Below are 19,854 nucleotides of genomic sequence, written 5' to 3'. Positions count from 1 at the left end.
AACCAAAATAGTTCAAATATATTAATACATTTTAAAGCAACATGCATTACAAGCGTCCAAAGAATAGTCTTACAAATGAATATCATACTTGTGTGAAAACATGTTGGCCTATTAACAGGCTTTTGAATTAAGTGAAAGTTCCAAGAAACATCCGTACACCATTACATCACTAACCCTGATAGCGGGGCATTGGTGCCACTGCTCTCTCCCAAAGAAAATATTACAGACTCTCAAGGCTATGTGGGAGGAGCCAAGGTGAAAATCCTTTTGCATGTACAAATGAGGGGTATATATAGCCAATTGTGAAACTGGTCCTTGCGACTGTTCGACTTCCCTCATGACTCTTTGACTTACATGAATCTTCAACTTTACATGACTCTTCAAATTTACATGTGGGTCTCTTGGACTTCCACATTACATTACATTGATTACAATAGTATGGTCCACAGTAGTGATGTGGCCAATATGACTCATGACATGAATCGACGTGACAATGTTGGTATATTCATGCTCGTGGTGGTGTCCATGTCGAGTTACAATGTTTTTGAGTGATGAGTGTGATTTCACCTCCGCATGGCAAGGTGTGTGAAGTCTTTGATGGTCTTGGTGTTCTCTTGATAGTTCATGCATGTGCATGTGTCTCCTTCACTTGCTTCTTGGTACGCTTCGTGTGTCTGTCCATTCTCAAACAAGACTCCTAGCATGCGTTCCTTGTTCATCCTGTTCGTCATCCCACCATGTCTCATTAATGTACTTATATCTGCAATCTCTCATCATGAGATGACATCAAATCCATAAATCGCATTGTCTACCATGATGCATCGTCTTTCGTTTTCAGGCACAGGTGACCGGGAGAGAGGACAAGGCTCTGAAACTGCGCAAAGTACATTTAAGGATGGGATGTGGGCTCCATGCATTGTTAATGAAAGTTGTGCAAAGGTCATTAGGAGGCTTAGATGGGAAGTCTAGGTTAGTAGTGACTATCTAGACGATCTGGCTTGGTGGGAGGGCAGATCTGTGCAATTTTTCCAGGGAGACAGTGCATGCAACAAGGGGAAATTGGCAGCAAAAACTACGCAGATTCTCTGGGGAGGCTGGCAGAGGGCTGCGGGAGGTTGCTAGCCAAAAATGCGTAGAGCTAAGAGGCTGCCCTACAGGACATGCTTGTGCACTTTCTGGGTTTACTGGGATGGTGGGTAGCTGGGAGACAACCCATGAAAACTGCACAGTTTTTAGGAGGAGTAGTAGGATGACTCATAAGGTAATTGGCTGACAAAACTGCACAATTTGTTAGGGCAGTGCAGTGATAGGAAAAGGCTATCTATCTGACATGTCTATGCAATTTCTTCAGTCAGCGGAAGTGGAAGTGCCTAGCATCTTCTATGCAATTTTATGGAGGAGTGAGGCCCAGGGTCATTTCCCAGTCAAATTCTCTGGTTGACCATATGGAGGCTTGATGGTTCTCCTTGTGAGGAGCATAGATTGATATGAATTGCTAAGAAACTTCTACATTGTTCTGGGTGACAATCAGTCCGGTCAATTCCAGGATTTCACAGTGCATACTGCCTGGGAGACAGCCTCAAGATCTACGCAATTCTGGGTAGCAATACATAATCATTGAGTGTTAAGACTGTGCAGTGCATCTAAGCGGAGGTCTGGCTATTGGGGGGTGGTCCCATCGACAGAGTTTCAAAAAAATTACTAAATGTGTGAGCAAGTGAACTTGTGAATAAATGACCTTGCAAACACACACTCGACACAACTCGACAATAAGACACATCGAACCAAGAAGACAACATGCTCAGTGTGACTGCCTGCAGGACTGTCAAATGGTGAAAGCAACACTTCAGATAGACATTTGAACGACTGCAACGACACTTGTGTAACAAGACTTACAACATTGTGTGTGAGTGCGATATATGTTTACATAGTGAACACAACTCAAACACAACCTTCAACATTACCATAATGAGGTCGTAAGCATGACGTAACAATTAACATGTTGAAGATGAAAGTTGGTTGAACAAGTGAAAAGGAAGCAAGACATGTAGAAGAAACACTTAAAATGACTTTCTGTGTTTGCATACATGCATGTTACTGAGGACAGGATGATATGACAATGACAAGCAGTCCAGCAAACTCAACTAAGAGGTGTACTTTGAAAGGTGTTCTTTACTTGCCATACTTACCATCAAGATGATCATGCATCAGACGGAGTTTGCATACAGTCCTGATCTTTTCCATTACTTGGTTCCTTGTTCCTTCTCCTCAACTCCTTGGGAGTGATCTCAACATGTCACCTTTTCCTGTAGTCACTGAGAGGTAGATCCGCGCAATTTCAGCAGACAGCAACTGCTACCAGAATGAGGCCATGTGAGGTCCGTCTGCACAGTTTCTACATGTAAGACAAATAGGGAAACATGAACAACACTACGTAGTTTTGAGGCATAGGAAATTGTTGCAGGATGGGGGTACTAGGAGAACACCTCTGCGTAATTTCTGAGTGCAGTGCAACTGAACTACTCTGTGCATTTTTGGAGACCATTTTTGGCTAGCTGACTTCTCTGTGCAATTTTGGAGAGCAGTGTTGGTTGGGGTCTCTGTGGGCTGCGGGGTTTCAACAAGCAAGGGAGGTTGGTGTCTTTGCGGGCTGTGGGGTTTTAGCAGGAAAGGGAGTTTGGTGTCTCTATGCACTCCGAGGTTTCAGCAGGCAAGGGAGGAATCTTGGTGGTTGCAAAAGAAAAGCACATAGTTTTAGGAAGATGAATGAGGCTAGGTTTCTTGGGAAATGGCCATGTGAGATCAGTGAAACATATGTAAACATTGATAGGATTTTACTGTGATTCCAAACAGACACTTAGTGACACAACATAGACCTTCTAGAATGCATGAGACATACTTTTCTTGATGCAACAACCTTTGTGACAAGAGTGTGTGAAGTGAGAGTGAAACATGTCTATGTGATGACAACCACTCATATGCACATGCTTTCCCTTAAAGCAAAAACAACATTCCCTTTGCATGACAAACGACAACCCCTATGCCCAAAGATGACACATCCTACATAAATATGAGAACACGGATAACTCTTGAGATCGAGGAGGGGATCCTGAAATCACCAGCTTACCAAAAAGTGACCAAGGATGATCGATCGCAGGATTTAATGTAGGCTCCGAAATTTGCTTGTGAGCCAAAATTTTGGAGAGTGGTTGTAGTCGCTAAAACACTTGGTGACACACTAGTAGAACTCCAACTCTCTGAATGGACCTTGTTTCATGAAAATCTAGTCTAACCCTTCTGGAAGTATTGTTCTATTCTTTGATTGTGGTGGCTTCCACACTAGCTTGCGTGAAAGATGTAGTCCCTACTATTCTCTTGATCAATCAGCACACATTCCAAGCCAAGTCAACTTAGTTATTTATATTGGGGATGAGGGGTATATTAGTGCACAAGTAATATGATTGTTAGAGTTTAAGTTTCATCCTTGGTGTTGCTCTGCTACTAGCAGGTGTGGACAGTACCCCGGTGGAGTCATGCAGGAACACAAGCATCGCTCCATTGCCAGCGAGCCTGGGCAGTACCCTGGCAGAGTCACGCAGGAACAAAAGCATCGCTCCACTACCAGTGAACCTGGTCAGTATCAACTCTCTATGCAAGAAGCCTTTCTCTTCTTTCGCCTTATTCATTTTTCATTTTTTTAATTCCTTTTTCAAAAAATTGTGCATAGGAACTTACTTATTTCAGAGGCGCAAGAGGGATCCTGACTTATTGAGAGAAGAAGAGGTTATTCCTTCAAAGGAGTATGTTATGTATACCTATTACATAGTTGTTAAGGTTTTCCCCCTCACCTTACTCTACTTGACTGAGATGACAAGGGTTAACCCAAAAGAACTGATTAGAGTAGGCAGTACTAGTTAACAGTGCAATATTTGTGTTTTCACTAAGACTCACTCTGAATAGAACCTATTTTCCATCAAGGCATCATCAACTTAAGACAAAAAGTTCTTCATAAAGAGAGATGATAATAGATAACTAGATGTTGATAGTTGTAGAAGTCCTCTTATGTTATACCATCTTGTCTCAAGGGCCCAACACGATTTCACGAGAGACTAACCTATGGGTACAAGCAAGAAAATAAAGAAAAAAGAAAAAAGTGGAAGTAAAGCAAAAGAAAAAAAAGTAAGCAAAGCAAGTAGGCAAGCAAACCAGAAAAAAAAAAAAATCAAGACAACGAATACTACTCCTACTCCTATGCTAAACAGTGCATGGGCCTACTCACGTGAAGTGATATTTCCAATGCATCCACTGGAACATTGGCTAGCCCATGTTGGTGAAGGAATGGTTCACAAGAAGCACAGTCAAGCAAACCATCAAACATGAAATATATAACAATTAAGACCAACACACTCTGAGTTTACAGGAATCCACAGAAAAGAAAAAAGTGAAAGCACAAGACAAACACATTGTGGACTTACCATGGTGTTGTGACACACTACGTACTGATGATAAGCATATGCACTCTCTTGACTATGACAGACAAGAAAACATGAGAGAAAGAGACAACTTACACCTTGCAAGTATGCTTGTTGTGAATGATTCCTCCAGTGCGTAAGCGATGGGATCATGTGATTCCAATGGAGGAAGAAAAATTTGTGTGTTGGATTGATCTTCAGTGCATACATACGAGTGATGATGAGCCCTGGGTGTTTTAAAAATTTTCTGATCGGAAGTGGAACTAAACTTAGGACAGAAAGGGCCTAACATAATCATCAGCTTAGGTTGAAGTGCCTCGATAGCCTACGGGGTTTCCACTTCGTCAATAGATAGATCATAAGAGACCAGTGGCTTAGACAGATTAACAACATGTGAATCAACATCATGATCAGATGAAGAAGTATAGAGATCACGACAACCAAGATCAAAAATTTCAGGATGCTTGTCAGCATCCTCATGATTTGATGAATCATACAAAGGGGTAGATGCAAAGAAAGAAAGTACATCCTCTGCATTTCTAGAAAAGTTAGGTGGAAAATCGAGTGGATTTTCAATGAAAGATTTGTCCTCTCTGCTATCAAATTATGGACTCACATCAGGTTTGTTCTAAGAATGATTGGAAGTAGATGCAACCAAGGATGAATTTACGAAAGGAAAATCAGAGATAGCAGAATCACCAAATATTTCAGGAAAAAGTGGAGGAGGCACAGACAGAAGCAGGTCATCCTTCACCGCGGGTTCATGCCTAGATGCTCGGTCATACTCTTCATAAATGACAGCACGGGTTGGCTGTGCAACATCAACTCTGTTGATGGCTTGATCCTCCTTCACAAAAGGTGTAGAGTCTAGAACAAAAGAACACAAGACAGTGTAATCTGGTGGATCAGTAGAACACGGAGACAGAGGTTGAGGTTACAAGTTCATATGACAACCCATGGGATTCCCAACCAAATATACACAAAAATTGAGAGTAGTGAGGGTGGGAGAATGTGACAGTCGAAAAGTTGTTTGTGCATGTTCTCCCACATCACTCTGCAGTGTTGGAGTTGTCTGATGAGGGAAAGGTAGATAGTCACTTGTGATAGCAACAGTGTCCACTTGTGATTGTCCAGATCCATCAACAAAGTATGCTAAGAATGGTTTTAACTTTATCTTCACCTCGGGACAGAGTGATTTGGTAAGGAAACATTCAAATCTATCCATGAGATATTGGAATTTCATCTGACTTTATGGAGCTTCAAACTAGAGTAAATGGAAGCGCTGCCAAAAATCCATAGGCGATTCATGAGGGGCCTTCAATTTTTTAACATTTTCTTGTTAAGAGGTTCAAAGAAATTCAATTAGATCATTGACGTGCTTAAATGACTGCACACAATTGTGAGTCAAGTTGTGGTACCATCATTGTGGGGATTCGCAAAGTGTGGTTGCAAGTAGCAAATAGACCTCTGTTTCATTAAAAAATTCCATGTTCTCCATGAGCGCATGGAAGTCATCTAAGTGCTTAGGTCAGGCCACTTCGCCTTCACCATCATACGTGATTTCTAACAAGTCATCCCAAAATTTCCTCTCAATGTGAAAGATATGTCTATTGGACAAAAATTTCAGAGGGTGAACTATAACAAACTCCATGATAGCCGTGTAAAGACTCAAAACAGGTTGTGAGGACTCAGCTTGTCATTTGGCCCTCCTTCTAGCACCAGAAATGTTGATGGTACTAGACCTGCCAACATTCAGGGGATCTCCCTAGTATGAAGTCCCAACTAGACCTCACATTGTTTCGTGTAGGAGTCCCATTCGGTATGATGTCCCAATTTCCACTATCTTAAAGATATGCCTTAGCTCTTTCTTGTCATCACATGCGAGTGATTTACTTAGTCTTCGAACAATGAGGTTCGCGTGCCTAGTGAGTGCTTAGTGTCACTTGTGTCAAAGTTCTTTCACTACAGAGGGAGAGGGTGGAAGTGAGTCACAGGTTGAAAGGGAATAGTCCCAACTCTACTAGAGACACAGAAAACAACAAGATGTTCACAACTTCCAGTGGAGCAGTCCACATGGATGTGGCACTCACAAACACAAGGTGAATAGATAGCACGTAGAACACCCAACGGAATAGTCCACATGAGTGTGATGGGCGTTATAACAAGTTTACAAGAATGAACATGTCGAGTGTCCAACAGGATAGCCCACACGGGCGAGACAAGATTAACAATTGATACAACACATTTCCAATAGCATATGTATTAAAACAATTGAAATAGTTCAATTGTCTTAATACAGGTTAAAGAAACATGCATTACAAGTGTCCAAAGAATAGTCTTACAAACAAATACAATACATGTGTGAAAACGTGATGGCCTGTTAACATGCTTATGAATTAAGCGAAAGTTCCAAGACACATATGTACACAATTACATCACTAACCATGATAGTGGGGCATTGGAACCACTCCTCACTCCTTAAAGAAAAGATTATAGACTCTCAAGGCTATGTCGAAGGAGCCAAGGTGAAAATAATTTTGCATGTACAAATGAGGGGTATATATAGCCAAGGGTGAAACTAGCCCTTGTGACTATTCAACTTCCCTCATGACTGTTTGAATTACATGACTCTTCGGATTTACATGTGGGTCTCTTGGACTTCCATGTTACATTACGCTGATTATAATAGTATGGCCTACATTAATGATGTAGCAGAGATAACAAATGACATGACTCGACGTGACAGTGCTGGTATGTTCATGCTGGTGGTGGTGTCCATGTCGAGTTGTAGTGAAGCTGAGTGATTAGTGTGCTCTTGGTGTATCATAGCTTCACCTTCGAATGGCAAGGTGTTTGAATTCTTTGATGGTCTTGGTGTTCACTTCATAGTTCATGCATGCACATGTGTCTCCTTTGCTTGCTTCTTAGTACACTTCGTGTGTTTGTCCATTCGCGAACAAGTCTCCTAACATACGCTCCTTGTTCATCCCATTCATCATCACACCATGTCTCATCCATGTACCTGTATCTGCAATCACTCATGACGAGAAGGAATCAAAACTAGAAATATCCTAGTCTACCATGATGCATCATATTTCGTTTTCGGGTGCAAGTGACCAAGAAAGAGGACAAGGCTCCGAAACTATGCAGAACACATTTTAGGCCGGGATGCGGGCTCTGGGCACTGCCAATGAAAATTATGCGAAGGTCACTGGGAGGCTAAGATGGGAAGTCGGATTAGCAATGACTGTCTATGGGATCTGGCTTGGCTGGAGGGCAGATACATGCAATTTTTCCAGGGAAATAGAGCAGGCATTGAGAGACACTGGTAGTGAAAATCGTGCTGATTCTTCAGGGAGGCTGACAGCGGGCTGCAGGAGGCTGCTGGCCAAAAGTGCACAGAGTTGGGAGTTTGGCCTGCAAGACATCCCTACATAGTTTCTGGGCTAAGAGAGATGTTGGGCAGTTGGGAGACAGCCCATGAAAACTACATAGTTTTCAGGAGGAGCAACAGGCCAGTTGACAAGGTGATCAGCTAATAAAACTACGCAATTTTTTAGGGTAGTGTAGTGATAGGTAGTGGGTATTTGTCTAGCATGCATGTGCAATTTCTTCAGTCATCAGAAGCAGGCATGCTTGACATATTTTGCGCGATTTTTTGGTGGATTTTGGCCTAAGGTCCTTGCCTGGTCAAACTCTCTGGTTGACCAGTTAGAGGCTTAATGGCTCTACTTGTGGGTAGCACAGATTGAGATGACTTGCTGAGCAATTTTTGTGTTGTTATGGGTGACAGTCAGTCGGGTCGATTCTAGGATTGCACAGTGTAGACTGCTTGGGAGACAGCCTCAAGCTCTGTGCAATTCTGGGCAAAAGTACATAATCACTGAGGGCTAAGACTGTGTAGTGCAGCTCAATAGAGGTCCGACTATTGGGGGGTGGTCCGGTTGATGGAGTTTCAGAAAAATGACTAAGTGTGTGAGCAAGTGAATTTGTGCATAAATTACCTTGCGGACACACACTCGACACGACTCGGTGACAAGACACCTTGAATAAAAAAGACAACATGCTCAGTGTGACTCATTGCGGGACTATCAAATGGTGAAAATGATAAGTGCGACAATTTGGTTAGACATTTGGATGACCGTGATGAAAATTGTGCGAAAATACTTACAACATTGTGTGTGAGTATGATAGATGTTTACATAGCAAGAAAAACTCAAACGCAACCTTCAAAATTACCAGAACAATGTCGAAAGCATGACATAGCAATCAACATGTTGAAGACAATAGTTGGTCGAACATGTGAAAAGGAAGAAAGATATGTAGAAGAAACACTTAAAATGACTTTCCGTGTTTGCACACATGCATGCTACTAATGACATGATGATATGACAATGAAAAGTAGTCCCACAAACTCAACTAAGAGGTGTACTTTGAAAGGTGTTCTTTACTTACCATACTTACCCTCAAGATGGTCATGCATCCAATGAGGTTTTCATGTGGTCATGATCTTTTCCATTACTTGGTTCCTCGGTCCTTCAACTCAACTCCTTGGGAGTGATCTCAGCATGTCACCTTTTCCTGTAGTCACTGAGAGGTAGATCCACGCAATTTCAGCGGATAGTGACTGTTGCCGGAATGAGGTCCTGAGAGGCCCATCTACGCAATTTCTTCATGTAAGACAGACAGGGCAGCTTGAACAATACTTCACAGTTTTGAGGCACAAGACACTACTGCGGGACGGGGGTCCTAGGAGGACACCTTTGCGCCATTTCTGAGTGCAGTGCAACTAGACTGCTTTGAACATTTTTGGAGAGCAGTTCTAGTTGGGGTCTCTGCAAGGTTTCATCAGGCAAGGGAGGTTGGTGTCTCTGCACACTATGGGGTTTCAACAAGCATTGGAGGAAGCTTGATGGTTGCAAAGCAAAGCGCATAGTTCTGGGAAGCTAGATGAAGCTAGGTTGCTCGAGATAATGGCTAAGTGTGAGATCAGTGAAACATATGTAAACATTGATAGGATTTGACTATGATCACACATAGACACTTAGTGACACAACGTAGACCATCCAGAATGCATAAGACATACTTTGATTGATGCAAAAACCTTCATGAAAAGAGTGCATGAAGTGAGAGCGAAACATGTCTATGTGATGACAACCACTCATTAGCACATGTTTTCCCTTGAAGAAAAACAACATTCCCTTTGCATGACAAACAACAACCCATACGCCCAAAGATGACACATGTTGCATAAAGATGAGAACACGAATGACTCTTAAGAGCAAGGAGGGGAGCTTGGCATCACCAGCTTACCAACAAGTGACCAAGGATGATCGATTGTAGGATCCAAGGCAGGCTCCAAAATTTGCATGCGATCCAAAATTTTGGAGGGTGGTTTTAGCCGCTACAATAATTGGGAAAGAACATCAAAACAAATGCAAGGGGTAAAAAGAACAATCTATGATATTTTCATATCTCGTAATAATAAAAAAATCATATCTTACCTCACAATGCCCATAAGATTAAGTGGCAACAAAGACAAAGGCAAATCTGTACTTGTAGTATAGCATAGATGAATGTTCAATAATTGACGAAATATCTTGAGTTCCAAGACTATCAATTCCCTGCATTCAGTGGCATTTTCAGCAATCACATGGCATTAAAATTTCTTGCTCCAACAAAACATCTTGCAGCTGCTCCCCAAAGCAATTCTACAAGATTTGACCAAAATTGGGTTGCCCACCATTATATTCATATTTACATATACTTGCAATTCAATTCAAATGTGTTTATGAGAACATATAAAGTCTAAGTAGATATATTGTGAATGATCATTTCACATTTCTTTTATCAAGGAAGAGCATAGATCAAGATTTTTATTTTTCCCATGTCTGAACTTTAAACTATGAAAACGTATTTATGCGAATTCAACTTTCAAGAAATGCAAGGCTTTCAAAATAGATGAAATAAAAATAATGAAAACACTCACATCTAGTTTCTAAATGCTAACTAGTTATCTAGGACTCTAAGTTAAAAGAATATCAACCAAACAAAGAAAAATACTGCTCAGAACTAACGGTGTTGTAAGCATGACAAATTCCAAAATTTATACCTGTTAGTCTCTTATAGTCATAGTAGTCAAAAATAATTTTTTTTTTTCAAATTTTCTCAAAAGTATAAATTTGTGGCTATGGTCTTGTGGAAGATCAAGTTTTAGGTATTAGGTTGGAATAATTTTTTTACTTTTCATTGTAAATATGCCAAAGTGTGTCAAGAGTCACAAAAATGGTCTTTTATGTCCCAAGAGGTTGAATTAAGTAAGTCTAGGGTCAAGTTACATCAAGAAATCATGACCAAGATCATGTTTTCATGACTTGTCATCATGGGAACAAATTTATAGGTGTCTTGAGTCAGTTAAAATGTAAATCCATGATCATTCATGACTTCAACAACAATACAACGGTCAAGAGGACAATGTTGTGCTTTTTCCAAGTGCTACATTTTTTCTATTCAAGTTCAAATTGTAATTATCGCCCATCAAGTCCGCTCTCAGCAACCTTGGGAGGTTAATTGCATGGTTATGTTCACATAAGATCTCACAAATCTCCATTTTTCCATTAGAATCTCATTGTATGGTCGTTTGAGGTTGTTGTGCAAAGGAGGCAGGGGAGGCATTGCACTTTCTTACAGGTTTTGGGCTTTTTTTTGTAGGTGGAGGTTTGAGAGATGGAATATTTACATAATGAAAGAAGGTTTCCAAGGAGGAGGTTGATGTTGTATAGGCCATTTCACACGTGTAACAATGATAGCAACTCAGGGAGTGACTCGAGCTACATCAACCATGGATTCGATGTGCTTCTCTATTTTGTTTTTAGCAAAACATCAAATTTTGATGAGTAATTAGGGTTTTTGGAACTTTTTGTCCATGTAGGAGGTTTTTTTGAATATTTGGATCAGCTCCAAATCATTTTTCTCAGTTGGAAGATCAAGTGTTTGGTCATGTCATGAATATGGAGGTGTGCTATGCTTCTACTGCAAGAAGAAGGTTTAGGGTTTGAACGTTTGTGCTCTGCCAAAAATTTCTCTCATGGGTTTGAAAGATTGTATGGAACCTTCCATGCCATCCTAGTACCTTCAACATGTCAGATGATGGTTAGAGATAATATAAGCTTGGAGCGTTGCACTTTCATATGGTCATCATATTTTCACCATATCTCTTAAATCCTATATCTATTTTCCATGAAATTTTTACAGTACATGTAAGGGGGTGAGATGAATAATCTCACTTAATTTAAGTTCAAAATGCTTCACGGTTTTCAACAAATGAGGCATCATCATATACAAAAAGTTTTTTATTTTCTCAAGATCCGTGAGTTAGATTTGGCTCAAACTTTTTGTGGAGAAGGGTTATAATGATATTAACTTTTTTCAATACATAAACTCAATCAGACGTAATTTTTAGGAGATATTCAAAAAATATTAATCGTTGCACTCCTCTGCTATGTTTTTGCTAAAGTAGGAGGTTGTGCACCGCTGACACTGCGCTTTCACACAATCAACCTTTTGACCGAGTTTTTCATCTCAAAATCTCTTGTATTTTTTTTTATGATCCTTGTAAATATTATGAAGCATCCTAGGTATCATAGGCTCAGTGTGTGCTGAAAATTTAATGCAATATGTTTGGAAAAATATTTGGTCAAACAATCCCTAGTTTTAGAAATCATTTCTATTTTCATTGCATAACTTAGAAGCAGAAATCCCAATGACAAATTTAGTTCCTAAAGGTGGTAATAGACTTGTATTATCCTATTTATGATTTTATTTTAATTAAGAAAATGGTTGGTTGGTTAGGTTTAGGAGAAGGGGGATTGTGTACTACACTTATTTTGATATATTTTACAATGAATGAAGACAGAGGCATAATTTACAGGGATTCTTGTGTTGTCTTGCTTTGCATATGTGCTTTCTTTCTTTGTAAGTCATCTTCTATAACAATCATGCTTTGAAATGTATCCTATTGTTTAGTTAAATAAATATATTGACTCATAATTCACTCCAAATAGTGCTCTCTTTCATTTTTCTAGACATCTATGTTTCCTGCTAAAATGACAGTTATAAGTCATCTTAGTGTTTGATGCTTTGTTTGTCATTTTAGATTTTTCTTCCACTCACCCTCCTACAATGAATTTAGACTGATAAAATGAAAATAGACTACCTACATTTCCCTTGTAGAAGCTCCTTTTTCTCTTCATTTTATCACTGGAAACATAATCAGGTAGACATGATTCCATGCTCAATGGATCTGTCTCCTTTCATACTAGCAAATCTTTGAAAATTTATACCCTACTGAGCACCATACCTAGCCTAACATCTAAGTAATTGAACATTCTAGATAGAGAGAGCCCTCTCTAAAGGTACAAGGGCTAGATTCTAGCTTACAAGTGGTTTCGTGGTTACCTCTGATTTTCTTTCCTCAACCTAGAGAAATTACAGAGAGCTAACATTCTAGAGTCATTGTTGGGGATTGAAAGGTTCCATATTCCTTGGGAAATATCATCAATGTTTCAGATCTGATGACTAATGGTGGACAATAGTCAGAAACATGAAGGTTGTACCATTCACTTGGTGGCTCCAATGAAGTTTCAACCTGATCCAAAGACTCCACTAGAAACAAGATCTAGAAATCATGGTTTTACTGGAAACTCCACTGGTCAACTATGAATTCACATTCCAAAAAGTATGCTCCCATGAATCAAGATCGTATTCAGAGATTTCCAAATTGCATGCCTTTTGTATATTGACAAACTTATTTGCCAAGATTAAAATATCAGGTAGGAGATGATGTTTCTCTTCATTTGGCTAATGCATGTATGTAGATTTAAGGTTTAATTTCATGAGGACTGCTTGATGAAGATGTTTATGGTATCCTTGGAGGGAAATGCACAATTATGGTATGAAATCCTGCCAAGTTCTTGCTTGTATTCTCTTAGAGATTTTCATACAGTATTTTATGAGAGATATAAAGAATATCATCCTTCCTTGTTGTTGTTCAAAGACTATTGCACACATTTTTAAAATCTTATTGAGCATTTGGAAATTTTTTATGAAGATGATCAATTTGTGGATGAAGAGCTTGTAGAGGCTTTTCATGAGAACCCTTTTAACCATTAGGAAAAAGATGTAGAAGTCAGCTACCATCATAATCAAAAGAATTTCCAACAAACAATCGTTTCCTCATTGGTTGAAAATGAAATAGATCAAGGCCATAATATCCAGATTCATATTCTTACCTCTGGGAATGAAAAAGAAAATTCACAGTCTTTAGAAATTCTAGAGAACATAGAGAGGGATATCAATGGTTTATCAAATGTTGAATCAGCTCAATTTTTTCCTGAGTTATTTGTTCAAGAGACCATTGAAGCACTAATAGAGCTTGATAAAAATAATGAGTAGGAAGCTAATTTTCTTGTTTTATTTTAAAATCAAAATGATTTTCCTATTGAAGCTAGAAAGGGTTTTCTTTCATAAATTCCTCGGACATATACTGGAGCTATTGCATTTGAATTTTTCATGAGTGTTTCTGGGAAAACTAGTGTCTTTTCGAATGACTAGCCCTCTAGGTTTGGCAGCTACCCTAGAAACAACAGTTTAAAGCAATTCACGATTCCTTCTACATATAATAGATGAAAGAAAGAAAATGGAACCAACCTGGAACTTTCGCTTAATCCCTTGCTTGATCTCTCTCCCCCTTGACAGAGCTTGCAACTCCTCCCCGTACTTAACCCGCTTGGAGAGTACCTGCAGAAACACAGTAACAAAGAACCGTCAAAGCATCTTGATCTATTACTATATAAGCATTACAGAATCAGATATATAATGAACATATAATAGCATTTACAAATGATAACATTCACAATTGCACAATTATATGGAAGAAAACTTGAAGAACTTTATTAAATAGAAGGGAGAATTACAACCCAGTTTTCTGATCCAGCGTCATCCTCCCAGCATCAATCCCTCTTCACCTCATGAAATAGCAAGATCACACCAACAATACAATGCTCTCTCCTCAAATACAAACTATCATCACTTCCTTGCAATTCACAACATTCCATCCTCTAGATCTCTTAGATGAGGGATCCATTTATAGATGTGTGCAAGGGTGTGAGTCATCTCTGGGTTTTGATTAGGGTCATTCCACTTGTTACAATTGGTTCCACTTGGATATTTCTTGGATCTCTTACTCATCCCTGGGCAAATTCAGAGAGGCAAGTGTTATAGGAGAAGTTTCTAGAATATTCCATGAACAACCACCTAGCAAATTGTCTGGGACATTTGTCCATCCTCACCCATCGCACCCTATAGAAGGCCTAATCAATATGCATCACAGTTGAGCAGTGTACCACTTAGTATGCATCGCACCTGGCTAGTGTAGCAGTCAGTATGGTTCAGTTTAGGCCATTTCTGGATGGTTTCTCAGGTGGAACTTTTGGGGATGATGTAAGCAGATGGCCATGTTCTTTTAGGGTATGAAACAATTTTTTTAGGGGTTGATAAACCCTATTTTATCGACATATAAGTTTGGGGTTGAAGTGCCCAAATATGTCTATAACAGTTGCCCCCTAAAGCATGAAGTCGTAAATCTTGATGTCGGGTGAAATGCTTTATCATGAGGATCCGAGGTTTCGAACTGGAAGGTGACCTGCATAAGTTACAATACAATACATCATCATAATATAATTTTCATGATCTTAGTCGAGGTGAGCATTCCCATGCTTAGCTTTATAAATTCATTTCATGTACATAGATCAAATAGTCATCCGTAGATGCAGACTAATGATTCTTCAGATGTAGAGTCATCATCCCTGGTTCGGATGACCATCTATGCAGTGCCTTTGTACATTTGATGTTTTTATATCCCTGAATATATCACAGCCTGGATGGAAGGAACTAGATCCAGGGTCTTCAAACTTGTTCAATCTTCGCCCAATGTACAAGTCAATCCATGTGAAGAGATGTTCTGAAGTCAAACATGGAAAGACATCGCCTGATTAGCAGCCAATAATGTGAGCTGTTAACGGGCGCGAGAGGAATCACCAATAATGATAATGACCCTCAAGGTACTATAGTACAATTCACGTGGTGTGAATATATGATCCGATGTCGAACACTACACAAAATCGTTCGGTCGAAGGCCATTGATGTCAACTTATCGCCAAAAGTGAGAAACTTGCCATTGAGGCATGCAAGATTCAAAGGACTGAAAGGGATGTTTCTAAGTCAACTTCTTGGATAATGAGCTGATGTCGACAAGAAGTGACTTGTTGTAGGAGGGCCTTGATCTATCCCACATCTATGACATGAAACAAAGTAGATGATTTTCTGGAGGTGAAAACAATCTGACGACACAAGATTTAGGAATGGCGGTCATAAAAAAAATGAAGGTTGGAGGTATTGCAATGGATGAGACATTAACTGGATTGTGGTTTCTCAACTGAATGAATTCTCTTGAACATGTCGGAGACACACAGATGGATTGGTAGTGTTAACCCCAAAAGATGGATGGTGTGAAAGACCAACAGTGAGATGACCGGTGAACAGAATAACCTAACCCGACTCAATAATGGTGATGGAGTGAAAGTGTCATGTTAAAGAGTGACCTGCTACCATAAGTTCTTCAAGTTTTTTCCCTTTTTCCGTAGTCATTGTTGACCAGTACCTCTTTATTTTTTTCAAGCTTAAGGAGGATAACATATGCTTGTTCTATAATTTTCCCTTCGGGCAAACCTGTCGCTATGTTTTAATGAGTCTAGCGACAGTGAAACTCGGTCTTGTCTAGAATGGAAAAGTTTGTCGCTATTGTTTTAACAAGTTTAATGACAAGGATAATGTGGTCCTTTTCATGTTTAGAGAGTTTGAAAAGGAACAAAAAGGAAACTCCAGCAGTTCTTTTTCGTAAAATAATCCCTTAGGTCCGAAAAAGGATAAAATAATACAAAAGGGATGACTTTTCCGATCACTTTAATGAGCTGAAAAAGACAAGTGCTCGAACATTTTCGTGAGATAATCCCTCAAGTCCAAAAAATATTAAAATATACAGGAGGGATGAAATTTTCAAGCAAACGAGCTAGAAAGGCCAATTTCTCAACAATCTTTTCATATTTAACGAGTATGAAAAGGGTTTAAAGGGGACCCGATTTTGAGGAACAAGTGGTGTCTAGGGTAGCAATTGGTTCCCGGTAAGCTTGAAACTTCTCAAAACATGGTGATTTCTATGAAGAGGTTGGCTAACAAGACCACTCATTACAACTATTCCTCAAAAAGAGTAAACAACCAAGTGGAAGCATATGATCGGCCAAAAAGATAGAGGTGATGAGAGGTACACAACCAAGGCTCAAGAGGCTAATAGAATGGAAATCACAAAGGTTAATTGCTGAAGGTGGGTTCATTTTTTGACGAGCTTGAACCATGGGGGAACTATGCTTGGTGTCAGTTTCATTTTTTCACAAGCTCGAAATGACAGAATTATGCTTGAATTGGTGGTCAAATGATGTTCAATTCACTGGTTAGCACATCAGATTCTTTTGTCGGTCATTCAACATGCTCAATCACTCCATCAAATTGATTAGAAATACACATCTATGTACAAAAAAGTGAACTAAAAACTAACATTTTACTTGAAGTACGTGGACAGTAAATATAAAAAGTAGTTTTACCTTTCACTTTCATCATTTCATTTCAAATTTGGAATTTTGGAGCTCTGGAGTGGTTTTCCCCCTCAAATTTCACCAGTTGATTTCAGGAGATCCGGTGGACTATTCTTCGTGCCGTTAGGACCAGGTAGGAGCTAACCCTAAGCTCTTCATTTTCATTCCATCTTTTCTTGATTCTGAGCCAATTTTTCCATTTTTCTGGGCCCTTGGTGTTATAGACATTTTTGTGCCTTACAGCTATAAGCATGAAATGTCCATAAACCAAGGGATCCTAAGTCCCTAAAAGTGTTGTTCCAACTCCTAAAGAAACAAGGTCAATAAATTACAGCTTCTCCCAAAAGTTCTCCACCAGAAACTGCTCAAAACTAGTCAAATCAGGATCATTTCAGATGCTCCACTAGCTAGCTGCGTTGCAAAGCACCCAAATACACTGGCTAGGTGCGTTGCAACGCACTTGAATGCACTACCAGGGTGCGTTGAGCGGGAAATGACAAGTGGCAGAGTCATTCCACGAGGTGGAGAGACAATGGAAGCTTCCAGAATCTTATCCAATGACACTTGCCTCACTGAATTCGACCAGTGATGAGTAAGAGGCTCTCAGTCTCCAAGTGGAAGTAGGAACTGACAAAGAGAAGCCACTAATCAATTCATGAGCTGACTCATCCTCTTTGCATACATCTATATATGGATCCCTCACCAAGAGATCTAGAGGTTGGAATTTTGTACATTGCAGAGAATTGTTGTTGGTTTTGTGATAGATATCAGAGTATTGGGTGATTTATGCTTTGTTAGAGGTGAAGAAGGGATTCTATGCTGGGAGGTTGATGCTGGATCGGGAATTATCGGTTGTAACTCCTCCTGGATCTTCTTGTTTTATCAATAAAACTATTTGAGTTTCTCCTACATGCTTGTATATCACTGATGTTTGTTATATTTGTATGTTTAGCTTAAATCTGATCCTAAGCTTTTTATGAACATAAATCCATGTCTTTGTGTAGTTTCTTTCTTCTATGAACTTGCAGGAACTTGGTGACGCTGGGCAAGTAAGGGAGCAGATAGCTTGGAGCTGTCAAAGAGAAAAGAGATTGGATCAAAGGACTAGCGCAAGACACAGGTTGGTTCATCCTATTCATCTTCGTTTATAGTTCATAAAGGAGAATACAAGAGTAGTTTTCCCTGTTTGTTTCTGAGGTCTCTATCACAACCCAGTGGGATAGGGTCATTCTGAATAGACACTTTTCCCGAAAACAAAATGGCGACTCCGCTGGGGATCGTGTCTAGTTAGTTTGTTTGTGTTTCTATTGTTGTTCATCTCATAAACTTAGGAGTAGCGAATCGAACTGCATTTGCCATTTACAAATGCAAAGTAGACATCTGCTACTCTAGTCCATTCACTGGATCTGTTTATGATCTGAACAGTTGATTCACAAATGATCTGATTACCCTTTGTGATAGCTCTTAAACCTCTTGTAAATCAACCCTCTGATTGTGCATTATTGATTGCTTTTACCCGGCCAAAAGCCATAGTTTAAACTGCAAACCGTGACCCAGAACCCGAAGAGAATTCTCGTTTCTGCTCCAGCGCAGGCTCTGTGAAGAGACTCTGCATTTCAGTGCAGTTCCCGAGAGGGCTACCTGCGTTGCAATTCGGTTTCTCTGTGTACCAGGTGCGTTGATCGGCTTAGCCCTGTCTAGCTGAGGTTCTTTGCTCACTTTTTCCAGTTTTGCCTCTGATTTTTGCAGCCTGTGATCAGTGTGTGTGTCTGTTTAAAAGCCCCTTTTCTTTGCCTTAATTCCGCCTCAGTTGTATAAAAGAAACTGTATTTGTTTTTGTGTGTTTGTTACGTCATTTACAGTTTCCCATTGCAAAAGTAAACTAGTCATACTGTCGTCCTTGGATTTAGATCTGTCGTGAGTGTCGATTTTGACCTTAGGAGAAAGTTTATTTGCTGTTGACAGTCGATTACGCTTTTACTTTTGCCTTTGGCTTGAATTTGTGAATTTCTAGTGTCGAAACAAGTGTTTACTTCAAAATCATAAAGTGTCGTAATCGTCTCTACCTTTTGATTTGGAAAAGAAGCTTGTTTGTGTTTTTCACTTGAAAGCGAATTCAAATTTGTACAACAACTTTCTTTTTAGACATCAATATTAAGAAAGTGAAAAACAAATACATGCACATGTGCATTTGCATATTAACACTCTGTTTGGCTTGATTTAGGAAAAGTGCATTTACAGTGTGCTCTTTGCTCTTTGAGAAAAGATTGTGTCTTTCTTTTCCCCTTGTAGCTAGGATTTTCATTGCTGAAAAGAGATAAAAGCTTGCTTATCATCTTTAGATTACATTTTAGGAATTACATCTACATCTCGTGGTGAACCCAAAAGGCAAACTTCATAAGAAAGATCAACCTAAAATAAATTCAATGAACTTAACAACGCTTTGTAACTTAATGCACAACATTTAGAGGTCTAGGCTAGAGACGTATTCCGGCGTCGTAAAGCCTGGTAACTGTTGTCCTCACTGATGGTTGGGTGATTCCTCCACTTTGAGACGATAAGTGCCAGTACGGACTTGTACTCCCACGTACCGTCGAGTATATATTGGGAGACCCCTATAGGCATAAAACCTTTATCCATAGGAAGCTGTGTCGGCCGCCCTACTGATCGCAATG

The sequence above is a fragment of the Pinus tabuliformis genome, chromosome 6, assembly GCF_031772625.1.
Source record: "Pinus tabuliformis cultivar Carrire ecotype Pingquan chromosome 6, CPIR1, whole genome shotgun sequence".
NCBI classification, from domain to species: Eukaryota; Viridiplantae; Streptophyta; class Pinopsida; order Pinales; family Pinaceae; genus Pinus; species Pinus tabuliformis.
The sequence above is the reverse complement of the archived record's forward strand: the minus strand, read 5'-3'. Positions refer to the sequence as shown.